Below are 14,247 nucleotides of genomic sequence, written 5' to 3' on the forward strand. Positions count from 1 at the left end.
AAGAAGTATCTGTGATGCTTCTATCCTTGGAGATACACAGAACTTGAGTGGACGAGGCCTTGAGCAACTTGATATAACTCTGAAGATGGCCCTCCTCTTGTGTAGGGGGCTGGATCTTGAGGGGTCCTGTCTAATCCAAATGATTCTGTGATTTGAAACTCAACAGCCCAGGGCATAACCTCGCAAGAGTTTCCTTTTAATCTCTCAAATCAGAACAGGTTCATCCCCTGGAGCAGGAAGATAAAGGAGAATCCATAGATCTTGTAAGTTTATAAATGATACAAATATTATTCTAATCTTGACAGCAAGAAATGTACTTCCAGTGTATCATACATTTTCCCTTATGAATCTCTGGGTTTTGCTATTACTTTTCAAGCTCTAACCATTCCTCGAAAGACGTGCTGAGAAACCAGCAGAAATCACTTACACTCTGTCTAGTAAGTCAGCAGGGAAAAGCACTCAGGAGCTGGGGAGGGTTTTACTTCCTCTACGGTCTACTGTGTTGCTCTCTTCAAAACGGTGCTTAAACAGACTGGATGAAAAGAGCATCATAGACTACAGCACTAAGTAGGTGAAGTGATCTGGATGGACTCTGAGGGCTTCTTTCCAACCCATGTTGCTAACGTGGGTAATATGCTTGTCTCCTCAAATGAATAGCACAGTGTGGAGAAGGAAAACAGAGCGAGAGCGTGTGCCCAGAGGATTGTAGATGGCCTGTTAAGTGCAGAGAACATAGCTTCGAGTGTGTCTTGTTGAAAAGATCCGATTCAGTTGGCACTTGTTTCCAGCTTCAGCAGCATGTCTGGAAACAGAAAGGTATCGTGAGCCAAAGCACAGATACAGGCAGATAGGAACAGGGAGGGGAAAGTGCCCGTCAGCTGGAGCTGTCAGAAATGTGTGACGTTCCCCAGGGGCTATATAAATAAAGGACCTGTCTGGGCAGGAGCTTTGAAAGCAAGCCAGGTGGCTGCAGTTGCTCGCAAGAAGGTTGAAATGCCAAATAACTTTTTATATCTCTAATGTGTGAAAAAGGTTTTGCCCTTGACTTCAAAGTAGCAGAGAGTTTGTCATGCTGCCTGATACTTTTCTGGCTCTTTTTCGGGCTTTTTCCTTCCCAGACAGCAGGGTTTGCTATAACCATCCTGCAAATAGCTCATGAGGTACCTAGTGCTTAATCTGTGACCTGCCTAGCAATCCTGCCGCTGCAAATTGTGGGGATGCGGTGTTATTTAGATTGGCAGCGAATGCAGAGTTTAGAAAGTTGTGTGTGGCTGGCTGAATGCCAAATGGATAATTACATTCTGCCTACCTAAAATTCCCCTTATGGCTTTTTGAAATCCCTTGCTCAAAGCTGTTATAATGTCGCTATCTGTCTTAATTGGTAACTACCTTCCACTCTGTAGGCGACTGCGTTTCAGTGACAAGTGAGGTGACCTGGTATGGATTGTGGTGTCCCCATCATAAAGTGCAAATCCGTGTAAAAAAATATAATTTTTCATGCACGCCTCATCCCAGCTGCTGTCTCCCCAGTGATATATTTCTGCAAAGAGTACTTGTAAAGTACTCACCTCAGGTTTGCCTAGAAATACACATTTTTCAAAGTTCTTCTGTCATAGTTCCTTTCTGTTGTTTTAGCAGTAAGTCTTTGTTACCTTTTCCTTGGGTTTTATCATTTTTTTCAGTATATGCAAGGCATCACTGGCCTGTGTCCCCTGTGGTTAAAGTGACCTGAAACTCAGTGATGAGAAGAGATTATTCCAGAGCTGGAGACCCCCTGCAGAAGGTTCCTCGCTTCCGGAATCTGGCCATGATGTTGAGTCATAACCTCAAATCAGACATAATGAATTAGTACAGAATTAGGTAGATCGGTATCAGCACCTTCAGTGTTGTAGGGGATTTTGTCAACCCAATGGCCGGGCAACCCACATTATGCCTGAATCCTGTTTCCAGGCCCATCGGAAGGCTGATGCTCAGAGTGCTTATCACACAAAGCTCTGAAGTGGGTAGTGCCAGGTGCGGGTATTGAAGGCTGAAATTATACATGTTCTCCTATATTTAACTGTAATTAAGCAGATACTTGAGTATCCGCTCATCTGTTTTGTGCATTTTTAGGCTTGCCACCATTCAGTAAACAAATCATTTTAACTTTATTCCTCACGTAAGGTATAAGCATGGAAGCGATTAAAAATGTTAAGCTGTGCAAGGTAGACTTCACATTATTCTTGTGGAAAATGTGTTTTAATGCTATTTCCATCCTGTCTCCCGCAGCTGCCTCTAAAAAAAAAAAAAAAAAAGTCTCTTAGTTTAGGAGAATATGTTGCTCACTGGCAAAGAAAAGAAAGCAGAACAAAGCCTGTGGAGCACATTGGAAAGTTGCAAACTTGTTCTCAGCTTTTGAAAACAACACCATAATGAGCCTCCCACTTAAAGATCTGTAGTAAAAAATGAATCTGTAATGTTCCTGCTAATAATACCACATTTCAGTAACCTGGATAATGCCCTCATAGTGTTTATGCATGTCAGGCTTTGGGGAAAAAAAAAAAAAAAAAGTAGTAGTTGCTTGAGCAGTGCAACTTCTAAAGCCTGGTTTGGGGGAGGAGGAAAGAGTCTCCTGGCTGTATCAGCCACTGCAGAATGTCACAACTGCACTTGCACAGCACCCCCTTGTTCGGGGGAGGTTACCGAGGGTGTCTCTATAGTCTGGGTGCTTATTTTCACAAAAGTTTTAGGGTTTTAATGTCTTTGAATTTGAACTTAGTTGATTCAAAATTTCTTGCTGGGGGAGAGAAAGGGGAATGATGTACAGACTGATACCATGACTGCACACGCTTCCTTTTTCATTCGGGCTAAATAGAAACATGTTGCCTACAGCATATTCTTGCAAAGCTGAGCAGTGATGCTGGTTTTGTTCACTCCTATACTTGTTATGAGAAGTCCCTCTGCCCCTGGCCCCTGTACAATGCAGTTTGGTTCAAAGGCACAATTGACTTTGCCTTACCAGTGGCAAACAGTGGGAGTCCAGGAAGATGCACTGTTGGAAGAGATGTGAAATCACTGCTTCATCTGCACTTATTTTTGAAAAAACACTTTCTTATATTTAATATAACCTGAACTATTGTATGGGCACTTAAGTCATGCACTTGGCTCATGAATTGGTTCGGTTTCGGTTTGCATGTGCTATATTCTTTTTTCTTTAGACAAACTACAAAAGATGGTGGCAGTGCTCTCCTTGGCTCCTGACACAGCAGTTTCTGTTGGTCATTTCGTATCTGCAAAAGGCACATACTAATAACCACACACAGTCTCCCATAGGCCTGAGGTCTAGCACTTTCAGCTCTGCAGTTAGGACTGTGGTACAGCTGCTGGGGGATTTATTAATTTTTAAATGTGGAGGGTTCAGCTCATTTCCCCTAGTGATGTAACAGTTGCACTGAAGCCAGTTCAGCTACAAGCGAATAACCACCAGTTTGGTCTTCCTGTAGTTCTTGTAATACTTAGAGCATCTGGCTATTTTTATGTTGCTAGCCTCAAAGCACATTTATGGGATGGTAAATATTATCATCATGCTATGAACAGTGAAAATTATCCATCAAGAAAGGAACGTTTCACTGCCTATTAAGTCAATAAGTATTATTGAGATCTGTATTCCGGTCCAGTCCTCTGACACTGTTGTCAGTATTGTCACTCTCCTTTAGGTTTCATTCAGGTTTCAGATTATGTTCAGATTATTATTTTTTTTTCCGCCACTTGCTTATCCTACTGCCCTCCTCAGGGCCGTTGGAGTTGTACTTGAGCATGGAGATGTGTTGGTGCTCAACCTCCCGTGTTACTTATTTGTTCTCCAGGAGTGTATTCCTGCCAGCAGGCAGTCCTGTGAACCAGATTACATGATTTAATATTTTGCAGGACCTGTAATAAGAAGGCTAGTAGAATTGGCCAAAATGGTGCATCTCCCATTTTGACCAGTAGGTGAAGCTAAGAAGATTTATTGGATAGTAATACTGCCTTCGTGCCATTAATAAAACTAAAGGTTTTGGGTAGTGGTGCGTGGTTATTTTTCCATGTGAATTTATGAGGGTATTCAGGGAGAGTCATTTTTCTTCACCTGGTTCCTTTTTCCTCGGAGTGAATAATGGTTGTGCCGCTACTGGCTGCAAGGCGAGCAGAGAGCAAACAGTTCATAAACGTAACTGCCTCCAGGAGAGCTCTTCATGTGTACGGCCAAGTGCTCTAATAGAGGAAGCAGGCAGGCAGGGTGGGCGGGTTGTAAAATAAATACATGCTACTTAAAGAGTTGTCTTTGCCCTGTTGGTACCTCACTGGCTGCCTGATACAGACTGAGTGGCGATATTTTCAGTAGAAGCATCTGTGAGCTTTTTCTGAAGCAGTTCTTCTGCTCATCTTGAGCGTGCAGCGCCAGCCATCTACTGCCTTTGTGCCTGTTCTGTTAACCTCTGCAGCGCTGCATAGTGAAAATTAAAACTGGGCTGTGTGCAACTAGTAAACTTACAATAGACACGTTTCTAATTCTACTTTCACTCTTACGCAGTATATGAAAGGAAAGGTTCTTACTATTTTTATTTGTTTCTTGACACCATATAGCTCAGAAAGGAAATTTGTTTAGTTTCTATAGTTCAAGAAGGGCCCCTTCTAGGGGAAAAGTTTTAATAAATTTACTTTCAGAATGCAAGTCAGTAGAGAAGTGTCTTTTTACTAATAAAATCTGTAGGATTTTTCCTTATAGGCAACAAGACAAATGGAAATGCCTGTTTGCACTAAAACGTTCATTTGTTTCTAATAAATGGCATCAGCGTACTTTAAAGCTGTTACATGCATAATTGGGGAAAAATAATATGTTAATCTTTCTTTAAAAGTGGGAGTGGCCTGCAAAGCTAAAACATGTAAACATAGAAAAAAAAACAAACAAAAAAACCAAAACAGAGCCCTCAATCCCATATTCTGTCTGCTATTTGCCTTTAAAGTATTGTGCCTGCTAAAAACACAGCCGCAAATTTGCCAGGCTCTGTAACTTGTAAGTTAACCAGCTGATGTGGGTTAACCCAACGCACTCACACATTTCTATATTTACACAGGCAACTCTGTCTGTATGGTGAGATCCTGTTGGGATGGAGTTAATGCTGAGATACTTGTTCCTGAATTTTTGTCCTTGCTGTGACACTAAGCTGTTTTCCTATTTGCAAAATGGGTCATTCATTTACATCATCAAATCTTTACAATGGCTACCTAGTTAATGATTACAAAACAGACAGAGGGCTTTAAAATACGTGGTAAGCTATTTCTTATCCTGTTCTTATGTTGATCAGAGCCGGACTCCCTTGGATACGGCATCATTTAATATTTGAACACTCTTCCCTGTTCATTGGAGCTGTCGCTAGTTACCAGTGCAATTGTGGACTTTTAGCTCTAATCCAGTAATGGGGTCTCAGGGGCTTAATTTGAACAGAGATAGCCAGAAGCGCTTCCCAGCTGTGAGGTTTGAGGGCAAAGCAGACTTGACTGTATGTTGTGGTTTCTATTAGAAGGAAATCTAGTTAAGGGAGCGCGGATGGAGTCAAGATGTACTTAGCTTTGTCCAGCGTCTGGGCAACTAAGGAACCACGTCTGCAAAACCCTCTCCCAGATGCGACAAGGGTAGGCCCTTGGTGGTTAGCTAGGGTTGCGCAAACCCCTTGTCATGCCTCTCCACTGAAAAATCACTAAAATACATTTCCTTCTGTAATCTTAGCATCTGTGCTGTGTTCTTTAGGTAACGTCTATATACAGCAAAGCGGGTGACAGATCTCTTGAGGAGAACTGCCTCATGTTGTACCACAAATCCCGAGAACCATCACCAACAGCTGGCAGCGCTCATCATTTGTTGTCATCAAAGGGTGGAGCTTCCTGTACGATAGCCTTGAAGTTGTTCTTGTTCCTTTCAGATTACTGTAGGAAATCACCCTGAATGTGTCTGTATATGCTATATACCTGTATTTTATGAAATTAAGGAAGATATGGTTTAGGAGAAACCTCTACTTTATTTCTTGGTATGATCAAATCAAGAATTAAATCAAGTACAGACTTACCCTCAATACAGGAACAACTTGATAAAAGTTTTGGCCAGTATTAATAGGAATTCAGGCTATGCAATCTCGTGCCCCAGACAGTACAAATCTGGGAGCCTTGACACTTCGGTTTTAAAAACAACTCACTTTTACCAATGGAAATACAGCTCCTTGGTAAAGTCTGCGCCAATAGCCCTTGTGAACAAGGTTCCTAAGGTGTATACATTGTCTTTCATACTAGTGTTCCCTGAAAAAGGTGCTCAGATAATCCGTAATATCTGAGATTGACCAACATGACCTATGGTTTTTGTTGAAGGGTAGCTTACTCCTGAAAATAATTTCTTTTATGGAATTCACATGATACCATAACAAACCACATCTTGAGGTGCTGCAGTGCATTGATGAATGAGAACGGGGGTACACTGGCTATAGAAATAGATGATTTTGCCTAAAGAGTTTGTCTTGTAACTGCTAAGGGAAACAGTAAAATTGCTGTGCAGTAGCTTCTGGTTTAGACTGGTTTAATAGTAACTACAGATTGCGGTGGTTACGTTATAACCTTCACCCACTCAAGTGACTGTGTCAGTCAGTTATTGCAAGCAGCCTATGAATGTCGCACCTTTATTCCAGGAAACGTAACTCCCAGCACCCTATGATATTTATAACTTCAGCATATGCTGATGTAATGAGAAGGAACAGTGGGACACTCAAGTTAGAGACAATATTTAGGAAATAGAAAAGAAAAAGGGAACACAGTTTGAAGGTTTGAAATTGTCTCTCTGAGTTTAGAGGGAAAGAAATGTCATTGTTTTCAGCAGGTCAGCTGGGCTTACATAAGATAACTGATCAATGAGCCAAATTCCAGGAAGTCAGATTGACTACTTCATAGGCTCATAGTATTGCCTGCTCAAAACAAAGCTGTTAAACAATTACGGTTTCCATCATCCACTTCAGGGTTACAGCTAAACATAGCTCAGTTGATAACTGGAGAAGATGACTGAGTCGAGTGCCACGTGTGACAGCAGGTTGTAATCAGCTTCAGCATGAAGATATAAACCCAATCAGGTGCTTTTAAAAGCAAAAAAACGTCAGCTTGAAATCACGGTAGTAACACACAAGTAGACTGCTCTGACAAAAACACAGCCTTTGGATGCAGCGGTAGAGAAGCTCTTTCACGCGCTCTGTGGGGCCCATTGTAACACTTAAGATTTTTCTAGGAAGAGTTGGCTGCCCGTCTCTGTTGTGCCAACAGTATGAGCAAGAGGAGGATGATAAGAACTTTTTGTCCTTTGACTCAAAAACAGATTCATAATCTAATGCAATTTCAGTGGAAACTATTGTATGTAAAAAGTCAGCCTAGAAATGAAGTCATTTATACATCAGACACACAGCACTTATGCTTACTAACACTTTTTGTTGTGTTTGACTTTGAATGTCACCTGCTTTGGGTTATAATGAAATGAATGGAGTACTTTGAATAACCAGTCTTTCAATTTGCATCAGAAATCAGCCACCATCATACTTTAAAGGCAAGGAAAAAAGGATTTGCCTTTTTTGTTGAAACAAGCCTTGGCTACAAATCATCAGACTGACGGTTTACTTCATGTTCTGCTTTTTAATTACATAGTTTCATCAACCTGACTTTGTGCCAGTGTTTATGTTAGTATAAAGTTCTCATCTACCGCAACCAGACAAACAGCCCTCGGGATGGGTGAACAAAACCGCTTTTCATCTTTCAGAATCAAGGTTCTAAAACAGTTTCTTGGATATTTTAGAAATTAAAACAACAATAGCTGAAAAATACGTTTTTTGTCATTTAAGGCATTTCTTCAGAATGTTTTCACAGTCTGATACTTATCATTCTGCTTTAAAGGTATGTTTCAGACTTAAGCAATCTCCAGTAGAATTAAAGTTTCCTCATTTCCATTCATTAGGTAGTAATTAACAGCACAGGTTATGATAATATGGTCTCAGATGTTGCAACCAGTAGCAAGTGAAACTCCGGTTTAGAATTACATTTCTTAAATTCCCTTTGGTTTCACTTGCTGTTCTGATATCACTTGTATCCTGTTCTGCCTCTCATTTTTTGGAATCAGTCAACTGATTGCTCACTATCATGATGATTTTGCATTCATGTAAATGACTGCACAAGATGCAAAGCAACAAAAAATTGAGCCCAGGGAATCTTCAGGATGACAGATTCATATGTTTGCTTTGTACTTCAAGGTTCCATATGAAGTTTCAGACCAGAAATAACAATTTACCAAAGCTTACTTTTCATTCCCTTGTAACAGATTTTGTGTTAAACCTTGCTAGAAACGTAGAGCTTGAACATAGATTGGGAGAGGAAGTTTGAACTTTGTGTCTGTGCTCCTGAGTGATTCTGGCAAGGAAGTATCTGTACCCCAGCATGAGGAGATGCTCACTTAGGATAACTGTCTCTTTTAGGCCCAAAATAGTCACGGCATGGAACATTACAGCTTTATGCTTCCCATCAGCCCATTTGTCTTGGCAAGTCTTTGCCTTGCCTAATTTTATAAAAGAACTGCGCTGCTGAATAACAAAGAGGTGCTTCATCAGGTCTGTCCCAGTTCTGCTTAATAGTGCTGATATTTAAATATAATCACTATTTTCTCTACGTGCAGCCTGAGTAGATGGAGTAAAATTCATTTTTCTGAAATGTTTCTGAAGCTCACCTTTTTAATGTACTTTTGAGTCTCTGTGCTGCCTCACTGCAGTACATCTGATATTCTTTAAATACATAGTTTCTGAAGTGACTGGGTTCATTTCTCTTGTTTTCGGTATGTGTTTTTCAGTGGGAATAAGATGTGAAGTTTCCCAAGATTTCTTAATAATGAGCTCCCTTGCAAAAGGTCTGGCTTGAGTCACCTCGCGGTACAAAAGTAATCTCCCTTTGTCTCTGTTGAACATCGCCTGTAGGAACTGCTCCTTGGTTTCTTGCTTTAGAAAGAGCCTGTAATAATTTGCAGCAGCATTTACCCCTGCCCCTCTCCTTGCCCACTTTCCCCCGTCACTGCTGCCCAACCTGGCTGCCGGTCAAGTGACTCATTTTCTCTGGGACAAGGTGGCATTTCCTGAGGTTAATCTTATATTGCTGTGTCCTGACAGGAGGAGGAAAGAGAAAAATCGCAAAGGATTCGAGATATAGATAGAATAAGGTGATTAGATACCTTTGAAAGAAAACTAGCCTTGAGTATTGTGAATTTTTGTCTTTTAGATTTTATTAACACGAGGTTGGGGAGAAATAGCTTGTCAATAAGTGAACTTTTGTACTATAATTTTTGTGGTCTTATAAAATGGTTTCTGTTGCATTACCCTATTTTATCTATCTAGTTTAATTGAATGCAAAAATGTGCATCCCAGTTACCTTAGTCTGGGGGAGGATGAAAGAGTATAGGAGGAAAAAAGAGATAGGATTGAAGGGAATCTTACTACTGTTTTTAAAAAAGAATTAATGCTTCCGAGGAGCATTTCAGAAGTATGGTGTTATTATGCATTTTGCGCTCAGATTCTTATATGGAAATTTGTGGTTGACTTTGAGGCCAAGGAAAGCTGTGGCTGAGCAGGAAGGGGGGGAGATGGGTTTCCTGCGTCTTAACCTAGTTCCATCCTCCACTAGCTGACACGGTCCTCTCAGTTCTGATGCTCTCAGTGTGGTGCACTACTGCCAGGAGCACTTTTCTGGACTGAAGGCCTTTTCATGTCATTCTTTCAGAGGCCTGAAAATCATCACTCCTGACCAAACCAGAACTTTATCCTGTGTACACACCTGGGTCACCAGCCCAGGTGTTACTGGACATGCCTTCAACAATACTGTGTGATTAGATCCTGATTAAGCTTTCCTTTGATCTTTGATTGACGTGGAGCTGTGCCCTACTGAATTGGCAGTTGTTTTGGCCTCTCTGTTTTTTCTTTCCATTTCATATGAATAAGTAACTGTTCTCTTTGAGGCACTTTAGTTTAATATTCAGATTTGGAGAACTGAAATTAGAGTCAGCACATTCTCACAAAAACATAGTTGCATAAAAGGTTTTTACATATAAAGGATCTTCTGGTCAGTTTCCAATTTATTTTCAATTTTTCTGTTTCCTTTTGGACTTTTTCAGCACTGCTGAGTTCCCACATGAACATCTGCAACATAATTTTGATCATAAGTGCTTTATAATCATACAGGCTATAAATATTAGATTGTCTTTTAAAGGCCACTTCACTTTGATTTTGAATATTAAGTGGAACAAACAAAAAAAAATTATTATTCAGACAATTGCTCTAATTTTGGTGTCCTCATTTCTGGGCTAAAATGCAAGTAAATTCTGCCATTGCCGGAGTTTGAAATACATGGTCTTCTAATTAAGTAGTGTGCAGGACCACTCAAAGAGCTAGAGATAGAGGCATACATTGGACTGAAACAGCTATTAGTCTCTTTTGCGATAGCAAACTCAAAAGATTTCTGAATAGCCAGAGGAGAGCACAAGGGAAAATTTCCCCAACCTGCGGCAATGGGAATGTTTCTCATGTGACAAATTCAGAAAAACAAGGGCCAGCTGTGCAAAAGCCACCCCCGCCTAGGATACTGTGCTGGATGTGTATATTTGCCATCATTTACCACGCAAATCTTTTCTGATTTAATGAGTTTCCAGTACAGTGGAGGTACAATTTGCCACAGTCTGCCTCACCCTAACCTTGCCTTGCTATGCTACCTGGCGTACCTGTCTCTCCGTGCTTTCTTTTTCTCCAGGATCTGGGTGGAGGTGGCTTAGCAAATGGCAATGCTGATTGCCACCTGGGTTGTGTGTGCCATGGAAGTTACTTTGCTCCAGCAGAGTTTCTGTTGTCATGCTTATTTTATGTTTTGGAGAGCTTATTGCAGTCCGTTATTCCATTAGTGTTTTTAGACTGACTGTTTTGGGCCCAACAAGAAATTGAATAACAGGGCCTAAAATTCTTCAATACTTTTTAAATCCTTAAAGATGGACTTTTCCGCACCATGGAGAGAAGTCAGAAATGTAGAACACCTGGTGATACAGGTTGCTGCTGCTTTCTCTGATTACTAGTGTCTTAAGTGTTTTTGTGGATAAACAAGGCAGAGTCCACAGATGCAGAACTTGCTGTTTACCAAGAACTAGAGGTGAGTTGGAGATGTGTGACGTGTCAGATGAATGAGCGAGAGGTAGTGTAGCATATGCATCTTTTCATTTCCTTATCTGGGTTTTCTTTTCTGATAACCAGGTTATGGCAAGAATGGAGATGTAGTTTTCTAGAGCTCAGGAAGGAGGTGGGTCTGGAATGTTTTTAATTTCACTTGTTCTTCATGAACTTTGTCAGTTACTCTTTCTTCTATGAACAAAGAAATAATTTAATGTTTGCCTGTATGTAAGAATTTACATGGAGGTTTTTTGCAAAGACCATGGTACATGGTATAGGCACATACCTTTGTTTGCATTGTATACAGTTTTGTTAAGGCCAATGTATGTTTATGTGGCATAGAAAAATTTTTAATGTTATTTAAAGTGAAATGTAAGTGTGAATAAGAGTTCCTGTATTATGGCTCTTATATTTCTCTGGATAAGAGGAATAAAGGCCTGATTTCATAAAACATCTCTATTTAGGAGAGTACCTTCATGTGCATCTTCAAAAATACATATGTGTCAAGATGTGTAGTTCTAACTATTTCTTACAATGGTTGCTCTCACTTCTGCACTGGCCTGAAGCCTGCAGTCTTGTGTCTTGAGCTATATTTACTTGTTTGAAAAGCTATATGCACATAAAAGATTTTTAGGATGTATAGTGGAATTCACTGCCCATATCTGAGCACTAACTTACAAGAGAAACCTCAAGAGCATCTCACTCAAAGCCATGAAAACCACAGCCCTGGCTGCCCTTTCAACCTGATGTCTCCAAGTAACACCTTGACGGTTTTGGACTTTGTAAAAGTTCTGTGCGAGTATCTCTTCCCAGTGTCTCCTCAGCTGAAGGTGTGAGCGGAGCAAATGTAATTACTGCGTTGGAAGGTGGTAAAGATGCAGAAGCTATCTCTGCCTACGCTTGTGAAAAGTGCAGGGGGCCCAAATGTAATAAGAATAGATCACTGTAGTATTTGGGCATGCTGGCAGCAATGATGCTCATTGCAGCTAGCCAAATAATTATAGTCTAACGCTTCATTTAAATGAGCGTGTAATATGGGAGACCAAAGCAAACTCCTTGTTCACAGAATGAATCTAAAGACGGCATCCAGCACTACTGTTTGCAAGTTGGCAACTTCCTTCTTGAATAATATCTGGTAATCATCCTTGTCTGTATGACCTGTATGTCAGCATGTGCTGAGAGCACATCTATTTTGAAACCAGTCTTAATAACACAGCTGCAGCCCTGCAGAAGATTGTGCTGCCTGAACATGCCTCTGCACTGATCAAGCTAAAGGGAAGTTCTGCATCAGGCACTGAAATCTAGTCTGTCCTCCAGAAATAGTCTAATAATTAACCTATTATTGCAAGATTTTTGGATTTATTCCCCAAGGAAAGAGAATCTAGTTGAGACATGAAAAACATGTCAATCTAATATAATAATAGAATAGTGAAGCCGTGTGGTCTAATGACGTATTAGATTTATGAAAAGCTCTTTTCTGTTTATCCCACACAAACACAAACTTGCACTCAAAAAGATTATATATTTGTTAATCCATAATACATTTCCCTTGTCAGATGAATGACAACAGTCTGCAATGACCAGCTTTTTTTGAATGAAGCAGTTCTTTGGAGCGCTTTTTTCATTTCTAGCAACTTTCTTTCATACTGCAAGTATTCTTTCTCTGATATGAAATGTTACAGCATAATTTTAGGCTGTGGTCTGTATGCTACTAATCAATGTAATTGCTTTCCTCCTTCTTCCTAGTCGCTTTCCCCTTTTCCATTAATCTTAACCACAAAATATTTCCTCTGAACTGATGTGACTGAGGAAGAATTTCTATACAGTACCACCAAAAAACGAAAGAGCTTCCTCGCAGATAATTGCAAAGCAGATAAAGAAGTTTGTGGCTGAAATTTCTGTAATACTCTGCTCACGAGGTAATGTTTATCTCTCCAGCCAAACCTTCTCTGGAATGGCTTTTTTGAATGGGTGCCACATTGCCCATACAGGGCATCAAGAAGAAAAATTGCTACTTCTTTCAATGAGGAAATACAATAAAAGTTTTGGAATAATGGAATTAAGTATTAGAGGGCACTTGTATTATTTAATGCCTTCTTGCCTTAGAGGCAATGTAGAAATGAAAATATCAGGTGAAAACTTGGAAGGACGTTCTCTCAATTGTAGTTCTTGATAATGCACGCATCTTCATTTAAATGCTACCGCTGCATTTTCTCACAGTACTGATTTTCAAAAATAAGCTCCACCCTGTCTGAAATTTTGCCCTGAAGTCAGATTTTCAGAAATACCCAACAAACTATTGAAAATGAGTTATAGACCTTGTCTTACTTTGATAGCTCTGAAAGTTGCTGCTTTGTATTGCTAGCTTCTGAAGTTACTTTTACATATGCCTATGAGCAGAATCATTCTTCTTTTAATGTGGATATATCATCTCCTTTAATAAACAGCACATGAGGCATGATTGTGTACAAGTTTTTGTGCATACGCAGGAGAGAGGCAAGATTCCTCTCTCCAGCTTCTGAAGTCTGGGATGCGGAGATCTGCAGCTGAGCCTGTCATTCTGCAGGAATGAGCCAACCTCAAAAGAGAAAAAGTAGTTTTCTTATTGCTGACTTTCTGATGAGCTGTCTCTTGCAGCCAACAATACCTTTTTTAAATACAAGAATCTTCAAAAAAGAGGTAGCATTTAAAAAGAATACTTGTAAAGTATGTGTCATATCTAATCCTTCCTTGTTAATAGCATTGGCATGACTCGCTGATGCAGTCTGTTTCTGTCATGTAAAGGGAAAGTTTTCTTTGCTGTTGGATGAGATTAAACAATCACAGGGAGGACGCTAATCATATAGGCTATCTATGAAAAATCAAGAGGGGCTCTTCCCATTGTCAACACAAGGATGCAAGAGGAAAATGCCATCAGTGGGCAGTTTTAGCATCTCTTTTCCAATAAAGGGAAATATTTCCCAAACGCTTTTGCTGGCTTACAATTGCAGTACTCACAAATAAAAGACAAGCTGAAAAC

This window comes from Chroicocephalus ridibundus, chromosome 11 (genome assembly GCF_963924245.1).
Source record: "Chroicocephalus ridibundus chromosome 11, bChrRid1.1, whole genome shotgun sequence".
Lineage (NCBI taxonomy): Eukaryota > Metazoa > Chordata > Aves > Charadriiformes > Laridae > Chroicocephalus > Chroicocephalus ridibundus.